Raw genomic sequence first — 16,782 nt, 5'->3', positions numbered from 1 at the left:
AGGAAGGAAACAGCAAGGAAGGGAGAAGGAAGCCAGGAGCGATTTTTAAAAGTCTGGGCCAGCGGCCGGCGCCGTGGCTCACTTGGCTAATCCTCCGCCTGCGGCGCCAGCTCCCCGGGGTTCCAGTCCCGATTGGGGCGCCGGATTCTGTCCAGGTTGCTCCTCTTCCAGTCCAGCTCTCTGCTGTGGCCCGGGAGTGCAGTGGAGGATGGCCCAAGTGCTTGGGCCCTGCACCCACATGGGAGACCAGGAGGAAGCACCTGGCTCCTGCCATCGGATCAGCGCGGTGCGCCGGCCGCAGTGGCCATTGGAGGGTGGACCAACGGAAAGGAAGACCTTTCTCTCTGTCTCTCTCTCTTACTGTCTAACTCTGCCTGTCAAAAAAAAAAAAAAAAGTTTGGGCCAGGTCACAGAAATCTTTGAAGAATCTCACTCACTTAAATTAATATAATTGGGAGATGAAAGAAAGACATTGAGTTACCCTGGGAACATGGCTTATTAGAAGAGAAAAACATATTCAGAGTAAGCTATGCTAAAATGTCACAAAGCAATGAGTTCTACAACATGACCCATGATTGTCAAAGCTACTAAGTAGCAAAAATTACAGGTAATTGTATCGCCTGCTTATTTTAGATTCTTCTGTTATGAATATTAACAAAGTACTGTTTCTGCCTTTTCAACAAGCATTTGCCACCAACCAGCAGATCCTACAATGCTGAGCAGGGTTCCTTGAGCCCCAGTCACAAGAAGTAGCAGTGGAACCCCCAGCCGGGAGCTTGGGTGCTGTACCTGCCATAAAGCCAGCTAGCCTCAAGAAGAGAGTCTCATCCACTGGTCACCTCCACAGGATGATGGCCACTGTGTCACTGCCATAGCGCGTTGATCTGATATTTCCTGGGGTCAACCAGCCAGGAAAATGATGTGCCTTATCTCTGCTTAACTACCCTTTATGTATAAAGATAACCTCACAGGATAGGGGATAGGCACCCCTTCTTCAGCAGACACCGCAGGCTGTCAGCCCCTCCAGTACTAAGATTCTTCTCAGTGAGATCTCTCCCTCGCAGGGCTGTTAAGAGAATACATGAGGGGCCGGCATTGTGGCAGCAGCTTAAGCCGCCGCCTACAACGCCAGGATCCCAAGTGGGCACCTGGTTGGAGTTCCTGCTGCTGCACTCTCAAGTCCAGCTCCCTGCTAAGGTGCCTGGGAAAGCAGCAGAAGATCGCCCAAGTGCCTGGGCCCCTGCTCCCCATGTGGGAAACCCGGATGAAGCTCCTAGCTTGGGCCTGGCCTATTCCCAGCCATTGTGGCATTTGGGCAGTGAACAGTGAATGGCATCTCGCTCTTTTCCTCTCCCTTGTTCTCTCCCCCTCCTTCTCCCTCTCTCTGTAACTCTGTATTTCAAATAAGTCTTTAAAAAACACACAGAATACTTGAGATGATTGATATGAAACACTAGCTAAGGGATTATTAGTATATGTTCTGTATTGTAGCATTATGACATGTTATGTATAAAAAGTAGTTCCTACATTTAGGCTATCTGCCCAAACGGTATCTTGTACATGCTATCACTGACAATAATAATAACACTAATGCTATACTAATAGCCCAAAGGTGCCAAGTAGCAGCAGTATCCATCTCCGCTGCGTGATGCATGCCCTTGACCTCATCCAACCCTCGGAGGCAGAGGCTGTTGCTCTGATTTTAAAGGTAAGGAAACAGGACTTAGAGCTCTTGTTGGGCCGGAAGCAAGGTCTGTTTGACTTCCTGGCCCATGCTCTCACCACCAGGAGATCTGCCCTCATGCCGCAGCACATCCACACCACCCAGGTCGGGGGCTTTCAAGGAAACAGAGGCCTGAGCCGCCCAAGGCTCCCAGAATCAAGCCCCAGTTAGCTTTCCGCAACTCCCCTGTACTGGTTAAAGCTTGTCATGTAGAACAGCACCACTCGACCACCAGAAGGTGTGAGGGGGTAGGGATGCTCTGGGGAACGTGGAGCTTTGCTATGGAAAAGCCTACAGGAGACGGTTCATCACCGGCCCTGACCGTAATAGCCACAGAATGAGGAACAGCTGCCGCGTGTCGGAGCTGGGCCACACCACCAGGCCAAGCGAGGAAGCCCCACGTCTGCACAGGGAGGCGAAGCCTGAACCGCGGAACACAACGTGAACCAGCCGATTAATCTTCCCAGACCAGGCACGGAGCAAACACTTAGTAAATATTTACTAAATGGACAGACGCACGAAAGACTGATTCTGCAGCTGGAAGTAATTCCACTCTTCTCAATTCCCTTTTCCATCTTACCCGTCACATTCCGTCTTGCATTCCTGTTGTCTGAACCACGCTCATCGCCAGCAGAAGGTGAGCACTCAGGGCCCCCCCCCCGGTAAGCTGGGGCTCTCCATGTACCCCTAGCATACAGCATAGCTACAACCTCTAGCAGGGACCCTCAATGTTCAGGGAGCGTTTGGCCTGACTCCCATCCATGGGTCCTGGCTAGCACAAGGCACAAACAAGCCTACCGAGCCTTCAGGAACCACAGAGTAATTGCGGGCTGCTGGCAAACAGCAGCGGAGACCTCTGGTGGAAATCATTAGGAATCTGGTGGATCACATTAGAAGACCACAGCTCTGGGAGGTCGAACCCCAAGTATCAAACACTTCAAAAAATGGAGGTTACAGCAACAAAAGGCACTTTTGTTTCATTTTATTCTCCTAGTGTGTGTTGTGGAAGCTGCTTGTGTTCTTAAAATCACTACCAGTTGGGAACACCTGGATACACCAGGCAGCATGCACAGCCAATACTGAATGAACACTGTCCACAACGGGGCTCCCTTCAGCTCATCACCACTCTGGGTCTTGGTGCGGTGTGGACCACACTGCTTTTGCTCTCCCACACCTCATTATCCATTCCACTTGACCCTCACAGGCTGTGAGGGAGGAACAGCAAAGGTTAGGATCCCACCACGGATCCAGCTGCAGGACACACCCAATGGCACCAGAAAGAGCTCAGCACGCGGGAGACACTTAATTTGTGAAAAGGCACGGAAGTGAGGTCATTCTAAATCCCCCCAGTCTTAACTTGCCTACCTATCTCTTTGCTCTACGTCACACGACCTTACAGTGTGTCCAGGAGCCCAAGCCACAGCGCGGGTCGAGAGGGTGTGGTTGATCAGTTTCAATTACACCTGCAGAATGGAGCGTGCAGCTTGCGCTCGCTCGCGGCTCCTAGTCGGAGCTGCGGATTTGCAGAGCACCTCCAGGGCCCTGAGGAAGTAAACGTGTGGGGGGGGGGGCGGGGGGCAGGGAGAAGGCAGGGTGGTGAGCACTGCAGGGTGGGGAAAGACGAGCTGACAACTGGAGCGGGCTTTCTCGCTCCGGAAAGGCAGAAGGCGATTTACAACGTGAAGCTGAAAATGTCTCGGGGCTGCTTTTTAAGTTACACCAAAGGGAGTTTTTGAGGCGGAACAAAATATTTAGTGACTCAAAATGAAGCTACAGTTTTGTTCTGAAATCACTTTGGGAAACTGGCAAAGAAAACCCAGCCAAGGATGGGAATACGCTCCACCCGCCTGGGGTATGAGGGTTAGCGGTGCGGCAAAGGGGGGTTCAGGGAGGCTCCAAGGGGGCCGGGCTGGCGAGGGCGACCCTGGGCGCTTGGGGAGTCCGGGGCACCGGGGCGCGTTCCAGCGGGACGGCGCGGACCCCGCCCGGCCCAGATCCTCACAGACACGCCCTTTGTTAATCTCGGTCCAAAGTCGAACCACCAGTTGAGGCTCTGGATCAGCTGGTTCCCCTCACACACTGGCAACTTGCTTCAAGCAGAAAAGTGTGAGAAAAAGGAAGGGAAGCCGTCCGGGGAGTTTCGAGAGGCCCCGGGAGACGCGCGCTGGCGGGGACCGGCGGTGCCTCTCCTGGCGTGCGCCGCCCTGCGGGGAGGTTGGCGGGGAAGCGGCGCGCCTGCTGCAGCAGCGAGGATGGCCGCGGCCCGGGGGATGCCCGAAAGACCCTCTCTGCCCGCGCGTGGGGGACGCAGATGCGATCCCCGCGAGGTGGACTGCGGCGGCAGCAGGTCCCTAACTCCAGGGGCTGGCCCTGGGTCCGCGGAGCCCGGTGGCGCGCCCAGCCCCGGAGCGCCGGCGTCCCGCGCTGCGCCCGTCCGCGGCCCCTTCCTCCCAGGGACGCCGGTCCCGCCCTGAATCGCGCTCCTCCGGGGCCCCGCGCCCGCACCCACGGCCCGCAGGGGACCGGGCTCGACGTCGCCGGCGGCCCCACCCGCGGCTCCCGTGTGCCAAGAGGTGCCTCCGAGCCCCGCCGTCGAGCCCCGGCCTCGCGGCGTCCCCCGACACGCCAGGTCTCGTCCCCGCGCGTCCCTTACCGCGCAGCGGCTCCGGGCGGCTCCAGGGCCCCGTGGCGCGCCGGGCATTTTTTCTGGGAAACTTCTCCCTGGGTCCGGGCGGGCAGGAAAAGCGCTCGGCGCCGGGAGGCCGCGACCATCCGGGAACTTGGCCGGGATGTAAGCCCTCCCCCTCGGCTCGCGTCCCCCGCCGCGGCCCCGCCGCCGGCCCTGCGCCCGCCCCCGCGCGCCGCGCCCTCCCCTCGGGCTGCGAGTTCGCGTGCTCCCGGCTGCTCCCCGAGGAGCGGGACCTGGAGGGGGCGTCCCGCTTCCCCTGCTAGGGGAAAGCCTCTGCCTCCTGTTCTCCAAGAACAGATGCCTTAAATCCAAGTTCATTTTGCAGACGGAGCGCAGCTCGCAGAGGCCCTGCCTGCATCCGCTGTCGCCGGGAGAGGCGTGGGGGACGTGCGCGCGCTGCCCGTGGGGATGCGGTGCTAGTCCGCTGCCCACGGCCTCGGAGGAGACGGGTGCGCAGCAACGGGGCTCCCGAGTCCAGCTGGGAGACCCCGGCCCACGGTGCAGGCCGACGCCCCCAGGGCCAGCTGTACGGACCTCCGGGCATTTGAAAATGAGGACAAGTAGCTCTGGTGGGTGTCGTAACCACTGAGCCGTACTGCTCGCACCCCAAGGCCCCGTGTCCTGTGAGTGCAGGCGGGGAGGCCGGAATGGAGGTGCTGCGGAACCAAGGCCCTAGGATCTCTCTGCTCCTGCACCATTCGCTGGTGCAGGCTTGTGCTGTGACATGCTAGTCACGGGTAACTCTTCTGTTACCGTTGGAGACTTTCTGTCCCTAAGTAAATCCATTTGTATATATTTGCTTTAAATTTTTAATTAAAAATTTTTATAAGATTTATTTATTGGGGCCGACTTTGTGGCGAGTACCCAGTATCCCATATGGGTGCGGGTTCTGATCCTGCTCCCTGATGGTGTCCTGGGAAAAACAATGGAGGATGGCCCAAGTGCTCAGCCCCTGCACCCACGTGGAAGACCCAGGTGGAGCTCCTGCATGCCGTTGAAGCCATCTGGGGATTGAACCAGCAGATGGAAGATATCTTTCTCCGTCTCTGTGTTACCTCTGACTTTCAAAGTAAATAAATCTTTTTAAAATTTATTTATTTGAAAGAGAGAGCAACAAAGAGACAGATCTTCCATTTGCGGGTTCACTCCCCCAAAGAGCAGCTACAACCAGGGCTGGGTCACTGGAAGCTAATGTAGGGTCTCCCTTGTGGCTGTGGGGGCCCAAGAACTCAGGACAACTTCCACTGCTTTCCCTGGGCGCATTAGCAAGAAGCTGCTGGAAGTGGAACAATTGAGACCAGAACCTATGCTCATATAGGATGGGGCATTATAGGCAGCAGCTTAACCCCACCGGGCCCCAAGCTGGCCCTTACCTCATTCTTTTTTTTTGACAGGCAGAGTGGACAGTGAGAGAGAGAGAGACAGAGAGAGAAAGGTCTTCCTTTGCCGTTGGTTCACCCTCCAACGGCCGCCGCCAGCGCGCTGCGGCCAGCGCACCGTGCTGATCCGATGGCAGGAGCCAGGTACTTATCCTGGTCTCCCATGGGGTGCAGGGCCCAAGCACCTGGGCCATCCTCCACTGCACTCCCTGGCCACAGCAGAGAGCTGGCCTGGAAGAGGGGCAACTGGGACAGAATCCGGCGCCCCGACCGGGACTAGAACCTGGTGTGCTGGCGCCGCAAGGCGGAGGATTAGCCTAGTGAGCCGCGGCGCTCCCCCTCTTTGCGGAGGAACGACACTAAGCCCTGCCTAGGTTTCCTATCCGAGTCACGGCACCATTATGTCGCTCCCCCTCTTCGTGGAGGAACGACACAGGACCCTGCGCTGTTCTTTCGTCTGCTCGGCCCTTCCCGGGTTTGCTGCTGGTTCTTCCCGGGTTGGCTACTATCCCTTCCACCTCCGTGGAAGGGCGGTTCCCCCTGGCCACTTTCCCCACTTCCGCAGGGGAGCGGCACACCGCCGGCCGGCTCTCTCGGGGGCTGCTCAGGTGTTCCCCTTAGATGTTCCCGTTAGATGTTCCTGGTGCATGCCGTCTCTCTCCTCCTTTATAGTCCTCCTCCGCCAATCCGTGCTCAGCTGCCCACACGCCGAGTACGCTGCTCTCCTCCAATCAGGAGCAGCTCCTGCTGTTTATTGGCTGAACTGGAGGCAGCTGTGTAGAAGCTGTTTTCTCCTCTCCCAGCGCCATATTGTGGGAGAGCAGATGCATAGAATAAGTCTTAATTCCAGTAACTCAGTCCAGTCCGGGTTGCTCCCCACAAGCCGGGCGCCAGCCCCTTACCTCATTCTTTTATTTTAAGAATTTCTAGTCTTTTGCTGTACATCGTATCATAGTTCAACCAAAATCCTTTGTTACTGGACATTTATGTTACTTTTAGTTATTCACCTCTTAAAAATATACAATAAACATGCTCTTAAATGCCCATGTATCTATATCTTAACTAATAAAAGTTAGTATTCTAACTTACAGCAGTAACATCTAGTTAAGTAGGAGTACAAGATGGAAGGGCTTATATATTTTGAGAGGTACTGCCAACTGCTCTCCAGAATGTTAGTGACAATTTACTTACAATGGCGTTGTATAGGACCTGAAATACCTCGTAAACAAAGCCTCTTCATCATTTCTTTTATCAGGAAGCTGCATGGGCAATGGTGAAGTATTTGGGCTCTTGATTAGGTTGTCTCTTGAATTTCTTGGCTCTTGGATTTCCAGACACTGTGACCTGGAGCAGGTAGCTAAGCCTTGGTTTCTGTATCTTTAAAATGAAGATAATCCCCTTGTATTAGTTGTCTATTGCCATGCAAAAAATTACCCTCAAAATTCAGTGGTTCAAAACAGTACAGGTTCCTTATCTCGTGATTTCGGTGGGCTCAGGCTCTGGGAATAGCTTAGCTGGGTGGTTCTGGCTCACGGCCTCTCCTAGGACTGCAGTCTTCTCAAGGCGTGATAGAGGAGGCTCTCTTTCAGGGTCACTCAGTGGCTGTTGGCTGGAGACCTCGGGGCCTTGCCATGACTCAACGGGGCAGCCCACAGCGTGGCACCTGTTCTTCCTTGGAGTGGGCAAGAGGGGTACCATAGATGGCAGCTTCAGTCTTCTACTGACCTTGAAAGTGACATCTTGTCACTGTGCTGTGTTCTGCGCCTTGGATGCAAGTCACTCAATCCAGCCCACGTGTGGGGTGAGGGTGTTAAGCAGAATGTGTGTGTCAGTAGGCACAGGTTGCTGGGGTCCTCTTACTGACTTCCCACCACGCTCCTCCTGATCAGGGTGCAGGGCTGCCCTGAGTTAATGTATGTGAAATAACACAGGGGCACTTCAAACAGTCCATGGGAAATGGAATTAAAAGATAATTTTGTTTTGATGCTTAAACTTCTAGTCCATGCAGACAGGGGTCTTTTAAAAAGTCCATAAAAGGGGCCAGCATTGTGGCATAGCAGGTAAAGTCGCCACCTGTGACACCCGTTTCCCATATGGGCATCCTATCTGATCTTCTGATCCAGCTCCCTGCTAATGGCCTAGGAAAAGCAGCAGAAGGTGGCCTAAGTGTTTGGGCGTCTACCACCTGTATGCGAGGCCTGGAAGAAGCTCCTGGGCTTGGCCTGGCCCAGCTCTGGCCATTGCGGCCATCTAGGTAGTAAACCAACAAATAGAAGATCTCCCCCTCTGCCCCTGTAACTCTTTCAAATAAATAAGAAAAAACTGTTTTTAAAAAAAGTCTATGAAGGGCCGGTGCCACGGCTCACTAGGCTAATCCTCCGCCTAGCGGCGCCGGCACACCGGGTTCTAGTCCCGGTCGGGGCACCGGATTCTGTCCCCATTGCCCCTCTTCCAGGCCAGCTCTCTGCTGTGGCCAGGGAGTGCAGTGGAGGATGGCCCAGGTGCTTGGGCCCTGCACCCCATGGGAGACCAGACCTCTCTGGGAGACCAGGAAAAGCACCTGGCTCCTGGCTCCTGCCATCGGATCAGCGCGGTGCACCGGCCGCAGCGCGCCGGCCGCGGCGGCCATTGGAGGGTGAACCAACGGCAAAGGAAGACCTTTCTCTCTGTCTCTCTCTCTCTCACTGTCCACTCTGCCTGTCAAAAAAAAAAAAGTCTATGAAGAATGTGTGCTATTAAAAAACTATGTATGGATTTTGAAGTTATTTTACACCAAAATAAACATCTTTTTTTCTTTTTAGATTTATTTATTTGAGAGAGTTACACAGAGAAAGAAAGGCAGAGAGAGAGAGAGAGAGAGAGAGAGAGAGAGAGGTCTTCCATCACTGGTTCACTCCCCAGTGGGCTGCAGTGGCCGGAGCTGTGCCAACCTGAAGCCAGGAGCCAGGAGCTTCTTCCAAGTCTCCCATACGGGTGCAAGAGCCCAAGGACTTGGGCCATCTTCTATGCTTTCCCAGGCCATAGCAGAGAGCTGGATTGGTAGTAGAATAGCCTGGTCTCAAACCAGCACCCATGTGAGATGTCGGCACGGCAGGCAGCAGCTTTACCCACTACGTCACAGCGCCGGCCCCAATAAACATCCTTTAATTTCCTTTTCCCATGAACTTTTTGCAGTATCTTGTATGCATGGTATCTGACTTTAGTAAGTATTCAAGAAAGGTTCATTCTTCTTCTTCTTGCTGTTGTTGTAGCTACTGTCACCACTACAGTCATCGTCGTCATCCATTCCTCTTGCTTGTTTTCCTGTTTCACTCAGTATCACATTAAGAACCAAAGAACATGGGTGGGTGTTTGGTGCAGTGGTTAAGACACCCACATCGCATATCACAGTTCATGGGTTAAGTTCTGGCTCCATTTCTGAATTCTGCTTCCTGCTAATGTGCACCTTGGGAGTCGGGAGGTGATGATTCAATATTTGGGTCCCTGCTTCCCATGTGGGAGGCCCACACTGAGTTCCAGGCTTCTGGCTTTGGATTGGCCTAGAGCTGGCTGTCGCAGGCATTGGGGGAGTGAACCAGTACGTGAGAAATCTCTTTGTCTCTTTCAATGTCTCCATTTCAAATAAAATAAAAATAAATTTTAAAATAACTTAAGAACCAAAGAATGGTATTTAAACCAAGTTGCTTTTGGATTGTGAAATAGGCAGCTCCCACCAGGACACAGAAACCTTCTCAAATGAAGGTTTCTCAAATGATACAGGGAAGCGCTGAAGTCTGTTTTATATGAGTGTAGCTATTCCTGATCATTTATTTCCATTTTCCTGGTATATCTTTTTCCAGCCCTTCAGTTCAGTCTGTGTGTATCTTTACGTATGGAGTTTCTTGTTTTGTTTGTTTTTATTCATTCAGCCAAACTGTATCTCTTGACTGGGGAATGTAATCCATTTATTTTCAGTGTTCCCATTGATAGATAAGAACCAACACGTGTCATTTTGTTGATGGGTTGCTGATTGTGTCTGCTCTGTTAGTGAATCTGGTGATGTCATGTGTTTTCATGATGCTTACTGCTAATGTAGGGCTCCCTTCGGGATTTCTTGTAAGGATGGTCTGGTGGTAAATTCTCTGTCTTGCTTATCTGGGAAATACTTATTTCCCTGTCACTTCTGAAGGACAGATTCATTGAATATAATATTTTTGATTGCAAGTTTTTTTTCCTTTTAAAACCTTGTATAGGGCTGGTGTTGTAATGTAGTGGGTAAAGCTGCCACCTGCAAAGCCAGCATCTTGCATGAGTCCTGGCTACTCCACTTCTGATCCGGCTCTCTGCTAATGGCCTGGGATGGCAGCAGAGGATAACCCAAGTGCCTGGGCCCCTGCCACCTATGTGGGAGAACTGGATGAAGCTCTTGGCTTTGGCTTTGCTGGGTCAGGCCATTGTGGACTTTTGGGTAATGAACTAGTAGATGGAAGATCTCTCTCTCTCTCTCTCTCTCCCCCTCTCTCCCCCTCTCTCCCTCTCTCCCTCTCCTTATTTCTTTGTAATGCCATCTTTCAAAATATATAAATCTTTAAAATAAAACCTTAAGTATATCATCCCACTCTCTTCTGGCCTGTACGGTTTCTGCTGTTAGTCTGCTTTTCTTTTATGTGTACCTTAACACTTTTCTTTTATTCTCTTTAGGATTCTTACCTTGTCCTTAACTTCTGACAATTTGACTACAGTATGCCTTGGAGAAGGCCTGTTTAGGTTGAGTCTGGTTGGGGTCCTTTGAGCTTCCTGTGACTGGATGTCTCTCTCTCTCTCTCTCTCTCTCTCTCTCTCTTTTAAAGATTTATTTTATTTATTTGAAAGTTGGAGTTACATAGAGAAGGAGGGGCAGAGAGAGAGAGAGGTCTTCCATCCTCTGGCCCAATGGGTTGTGATGGCTGGAGCTGTGCCAATCCAAAGCTAGGAGCCGGGAGCTTCTTCTGGGTCTCCCACATGGGTGCAGGGGCCCAAGGACTTGGGCCATCTTCTACTTCTTTCTCAGGCCATAGCAGACAACTGGAATGGAAATGGAGCAGCCGGAACTGGAACCGGCACCCATATGGGATGCCGGCACTGCAGGCGGTGGCATTACCCATTATGCCACAGTGTCGTTCCCAGGCACAGTCTTTACAGACCAGCCTCCTTGGCCTGGAGTGGGGTGGAGAATAGGGTCGTGGACAGGGGTGGGGGTGGGGGTGATTGGAACCTGTCCAGCACTACTGGGAACTTTCCTGGGTTCATGACACCCATGCTCCGTGCCTTCCTTTAAAAGAGGAACTGAAAAGCAGTTAATCCTGTTTCCAGGCTAGTGATCAGAGAGGGTGGTACCAGAGAGCACAGCTACAGAGGTGTTTGATCCAATCACGCGTCTACGGTGCACTGCAGGAATTTGCACCAGGGCCGCTGAGCAAGGGCGAACCATGTTGTTGCAGAGCCGGCAGCCTGGTCCGGGGCACGAGGGTCTTCTGACAGGTCCCGGAAGAGGTGTGTGATCTTCGAATTGCATTTTTCCAAGCGCTTTCTGAAGAATCTTTGGAAATGTCCCAGGAAGCTCATGCAGGCTGTAGGTTTTACCTGGGGAGTGGTGTAATCACAAGGAAGACACGTGTCCTCGCAACCCCTGATGATCCAGCCAGCTGTCTCTGACTGATGACTCACTGGTCGGGAACCAGGGCCCTGAAGGCCCTCGGGGGCTGCCACAGGCAGGCGGTTTCCAAACACCCTCCTCCACCCACAAGCACCCAGGGGCCTTTTTAGGTGAGAGGGGGCAGCACAGCTGAGGAGGGCCTTCGGAGATTGGACTTCTGTACAATGACCAAGAAATGGGTAGGCTCATAGTGAAAGGGGGAGGGGGTGTTAACTGTTATCCTAGGTTCTTGCCAAACACAAAGATAAGAATTTTTAGTGCTGACATAAATAGGATGAATTTCATTCAAAAGATGAGAAAGCAAACACACACACACACACACACACACTCGAGTATAGGTTGCCCCACACAGAGAGGTACCCACATGGGTTGGCAGTGGACCCAGGAGGAGAAAGGGGTGGGGGAGGGGAAGCAGGGGGAGCACCCCAGCCCCTCCTCCACTCGTGGTCTCCTGTGGAAGAGAGAGCTTCCCCCAGTTGTTGGCCTCTCTTATGAAGTCAGAGGGCGGTGCCTCTACAGACAGGAGGCCACCTGGGAGTTTTATGATACCTCCAAGAAGTTCCCCATGGATCTTAATGTATTTTCATGGTACCTTCCACCCATGTCCTGGATGAAACAGAAGAATACCTAGAAAAGGGGTGTTTTGATTGGCAAGTAGCAGGGTGGGATTACAGAGTTCAGGCTTGTGACTGGAAGGCATTCCAGCGCAGCAGACCCTGGGCTAGCAGCCTGCCTATCCCAGACAGACAGGCCTCGGGGTGGGCCTTTCCCCTCCTGCTCTCTGTGTCCACAGGGAGGCCCCGTGGGGATCTGAGTGCTTCTGTAGAGTTTTTCCATGTGTCCAGCCTACTGGGGTGGAGGACACTAGAAGGGTCAGGGTAGGTTGCCTTATTAACTTATTTATTGATTATGATAGCTGATAGATTTTGTAACTGCTTTGTGAAGATGCTATTCAAATATGAGTGATCTGGAGACAACCATTTAAAAGGTGACAAAAGCACTTGCTAAAATATCTGAAGAGTATTTTTAAGAGTTAGGAATAATAGGAAACGAGGGGGCAGGGTGATATAAGAGTATAAAAGTGACGTAAATGGAAGACTGTCAATCAAGTGACCCGGATGACCTCATCCTCAGGTCCATGACTGAAGTATTAACAGATCCCCCATTGTGAACACTGGCAAAAGAAAATTAAAATCCATAAATGAAAAAAACACCAGAAAAACCCTCCCTTCCACACTACCTGTTGCAATGTAAGTGCACACACAGGACTGGTACCTCTTAGTAAACACTGTGGTTTATTTTGGTTCTGACTCTCAACAGTCCCAGGGTGGAATGTCCCTTGTCCTGCTTCTTCTTTGTGTGATTTTTTTTTTCCTCTTCTCATTCCCAGGACTTATTTCCAGCTCAGGGAAAGCACTAGAAGATCATTCCGTGTTCTTTTATGATGTGATAAGTTGGGCATGGCCACAAATGGAAAAAATGGAAATCCCACAAAAACAAAGTAGATTGTACTCATGGGCCCTCAAAACAGAGGGGACTGCGTGGCCCATGGGACCATGTGGGAGGGCGTGGGAGGGTGTGATCCAATGCAGGGCAGGAGGCAAAGTTGGCAGGAGGAGGGGAGAGTTACATGGAGAAGCAAGGCTGGGTAGGGGGAACAGTTGGGGTTGGCTGGTTTGACCAGTTCTGGAGGACTCTAAGCTCTCAGCATGGTCTGTGGTCCCTGGAGCCTGGTCCTTGCCCTGGGGAGATAAAGGCAGAGGAGTATTACCCACTGGGTGTGTGGTTCAGATGGAGGAGGCCTGGCTCCGGATTGGTTAGTTTTAGTTCGGATAGCAAAGGCCTGCTCCTGGCTGAGCCCTCTGCTCTGTCTGGGAATTGGTTAATCCCAGGGGACACAGTCTTTTCCCCAGCCAGAAATATAATGTTGTTTTTGAGAGGGCAGAGAGAGAAGACGTATATATATATTTTTATATTTATATATTTATATTTGAAAGGCAGAGTGCAGAGAGGGAAGGAAAGACAGAGAGAGAGAGGTCTTCCATCCACTGGTTCACTTCCCAAATGGCCGCAATGGCTGGAGCTGAGCTGATTCGAAGCCAAGAGCCAGGAGTTTCTTCCAGGTCTCCCACGTGAGTACAAGGGCTCAAGGACTTGGGCCATCTTTCACTGCTTTCTCAGGCTGCCAGCAGAGAAGCTCAATCAGAAGAGGAGCAGCTGGGACTTGAACTGGTGCCCCTATGGGCTGCTGGCACTACAGGCTGTGGCTTTAACCTGCTGTGGCACAGTGCTGGCTCCTCTAGCTCTCTCTTGCTCTCAAACACATACATATATGAGAGAGAGAGAGAGAGCAAGAGAGGGACAGAATTCCCATGTACTGGTTCATTCCCCAAATACCCACAACTGCCAGGGCTAGGTAAGGCCAATGCCAGGAGCCAGGAACTCCAACCAGGTGTCCAGGGGAAGCAGAGGCCGATGGAAAGAGGCTGTTAGCAATGATGGCAGGAATGGTGGGCACAGCAAATGAGGAGGCCCAGCCACGCTTCCCCAGGGGCAGATTTCCTCCCCAAGGTCGGGTCTGTCAGTACCTGCAGGCTCCAGAGCCCTAAGCCCCCAGGGCCAGACAGGACTGGGAGCAGCTGCAGGAGCCAGGCAGGCCACTGGGGCCGGGGCTGGGAGGAAGGGAGCAGCCGCCGCCCTCTGACTCACCACAGGATGGAGCTGGGACGTGAACTGACCACTTCCAGCCCAGTGGAGAGGGTGCTCCCAGCGCCCCCCACCAGGGTGGCCTCTCCCAGGTCCCTGAGGTCACAGCCCTCCTCACCCCCCCAAGTTGCAATGGTTTCATGGGATGTGGTGGCTTCATACCCCTTTTGGCTTCACAGGATATCACGCAGGGCATCACAGACAGACACAGGCAGAGCTGCCCTCGGCAGGGCAGGGAGGGCTGGGAGTGGAGCTCAGATGACCTCAGGCCTGGCTGGCCAGGGTGGGGCCAGAGCCAAGGTCACAGGACCACTGTCTGGTGAAACAAGCCAAGCCCTTTGATGTGGCATCCGGGGTCTTCCTTCCTCAATGTCACCCCATCCTGTCCTTGGCCACCCTGGCCTTACATGTTATACCCAGAACTACAGAACTGCTTCCAAAGCAGCAAGGCTGCCTCCTGTCTCTGTGCTTGGCTCAGGCTGTTCCTCTTGCATGGAGTGCCTGTCCCATTGGCTGCCTGTGACCCAGTCCAGAGAATTCCCCTTTGACAACAGCTACTCCACCAAACCTTCTGGCTCCCACAGTGCCCTCTGTATGCCCCTCTGGGAAGCTGCCCCTCTCTGCTGAACTTCTCCCATAGCCCTTATACCCCCTAAGACATGAACTCTACAAGGGCAGGTATCTTTCTGTAAAAAAAGATTTTTTTTTAATTTGAAAGGCAGAGAATGGGAGAGATCTTCCATCTGCTGGTTCTCTCCCCAAATGGCCAAGACAGCCAGGGCTGAACCAGGCTGAAGTCAGGAGCTTCATCCAGGTCTCCTATATGGGTGGAAGGGGCCCAAGCACTTGGACCATCCCCTGCTGTCTTCCCAGGCACACTAGCAAGGAGCTGGATTGGAAGCAGAGTGGCTGGGACTCAGACTGGCACTTCCCACATGGATGCCCACATGGTAAGCAGCGGCTTAACATACTGCGCCACGGCGCCAGCCCAGGGGCAGGAATCTTTGTTAGCCCTGAGTTCGTCCCTCTTTGCAGCACCTGGCTCCACTGATGCTGCCCTGTGTGCCTTATCAGTCGTCTGTGTGCATACAAGGGATGGTTTATGGAAAGCAAGTTCCAGACAAGAAGAGAGAAGAGCAGAATAAAGGGAGAAGCACAATAGCGAGAGGAGTGGGGAAACAAGAGGAGCTGAGATATAAAGAACCAGGGACCGAGAGCAGCCCCCCTTGTGGAGTCTTGCACAGAGCTACTGAGAGTTCCAGTGGAGTCTTGGCCTTGAACGTATGCCACTGCCACTGACTAACTCAGCAGTAACTGCAGGGAGAGGCCCTCTAAGCAGTGGTAGGAGCGCCTTCCAGGAGCAGGGCACTCTGCAGTGATTCTGTGGCCTCCAGGGCTCTAACCAGAACCAGGGACTTTAGAGGGGGAGATGGCTGCCCTCAGAAAGGTAGCGTGAGTCCCGGGGTAGGGGTGATGGGCTAGTTAAGGACTGCCAGCCTGGGGGGAATCTGTTCCTGGAATCGTGTGCTCATGGTTCGAGGGGAGATTTGGGAAAGGTTTTGTAATAGGACAGCCAGACGGATTCCAGGCCTTGCACTAAAACACGGAATGATCTCTCCACATTCAGACTGAGCAGCTGCAGCACCCGTGTCCCTGTCCCACCGGCTGTGGCAAGAACAAAGGACCAGCCCTGCCTGTTGCGGGCTTTGTGATCTCGCGCAAGTTCTTTAAATTCACCAAGGCTCTGTCTCCTCCTGCGTAGAATGGGGGCAATAGTTATATCCTGCCTCATTTCACCAGTGAGGACATCCGTGTAGAGCTCGTAATGTAGCACCTGATGGATAGTAAATGCTCAATAAAAATTAAAATTATTGCTGTTGGTACCATGAGCCAGTGGGGAAACTTTTTTTTTTAATTGAAACCCTAGCAATTTTTTTTAAAGATTTATTTATTTGAAAGTCAGAGTACACAGAGAAAGAAGGAGAGGCAGAGAGAGAGAGAGAGAGAGAGGTATTCCATCTGCTGGTTTACTCCCCAGTTGGCTGCAACAGCCAAAGCTGCGCCAATCAGGAGCCAGGAGCCAGGAGCTTCTTCCAGGTCTCTCATGTGGGTGCAAGGGCCCAAGGACCTGGGCCATCTTCTGCTTTCCCAGGCCATAGCAGAGAGCTGGATCGGAAGTGGAGTAGCTGGGACTCAAACAGGCGCCCATCCGGGATGCTGGCGCTGCAGGCGGTGGCTTTACCCCATACGCCACGGTGCCGGCCCTGGAAAGCTTAATTGAAGATAAAAAGGCAGCTGAGCACCCGAAAGGCAAGACGGCCTCGAGCCTGCTGGTTGAGAGGCTGCCCCTGGACCAGCAGATGGGCACCAGCGGGAGCTCATGAAAAATGCAATCTTGGGTGCAGCCAGGGAAGCTCCCGCTTGTGACGCTGGCATCCCCTATCAGAGCTCTGATTCAAGTCTCAGCCGCTTCGCTCCTCACACAGGGCATCCACACCGTGACCACAACTTGGCCTTTTGGCTAAGATAAAGCCAAGTCCCGGCTGCTCTGCTAAGTTCCAGCTCCCTGCTAATGTGCTCGGGAAAGCAGCAGAAGACGGCCCAAGTGCTT

General features: G+C 53.0%; 1 protein-coding gene and 1 long non-coding RNA gene across 2 annotated transcripts in view; one reads left to right on the top strand and one right to left on the bottom strand.

Annotated features, from left to right (window-relative positions):
* Positions 1 to 4,553, bottom strand: part of WIPF1 (WAS/WASL interacting protein family member 1) — a 129,409-nt gene extending 124,856 nt beyond the window's left edge. The window contains exon 1 of the mRNA XM_008258766.5: positions 4,377 to 4,553. The gene's annotated coding sequence lies outside the window, so the exon portion shown is untranslated. The remainder of the gene's footprint in view (positions 1 to 4,376) is intronic.
* On the top strand, positions 875 to 16,001 carry LOC149127367 (uncharacterized). The gene is made up of 3 exons (XR_016230790.1): positions 875 to 2,360; positions 15,045 to 15,121; positions 15,799 to 16,001. It is a non-coding gene; the product is annotated as an uncharacterized LOC149127367 (long non-coding RNA).
* The last annotated feature ends 781 nt before the right edge of the window (positions 16,002 to 16,782 follow it).

Source organism: Oryctolagus cuniculus, chromosome 3, assembly GCF_051225735.1.
Source record: "Oryctolagus cuniculus isolate XC-2025 breed Fujian yellow rabbit chromosome 3, ASM5122573v1, whole genome shotgun sequence".
NCBI classification, from domain to species: domain Eukaryota; kingdom Metazoa; phylum Chordata; class Mammalia; order Lagomorpha; family Leporidae; genus Oryctolagus; species Oryctolagus cuniculus.
The sequence above is the reverse complement of the archived record's forward strand: the minus strand, read 5'-3'. Positions and strand labels throughout refer to the sequence as shown.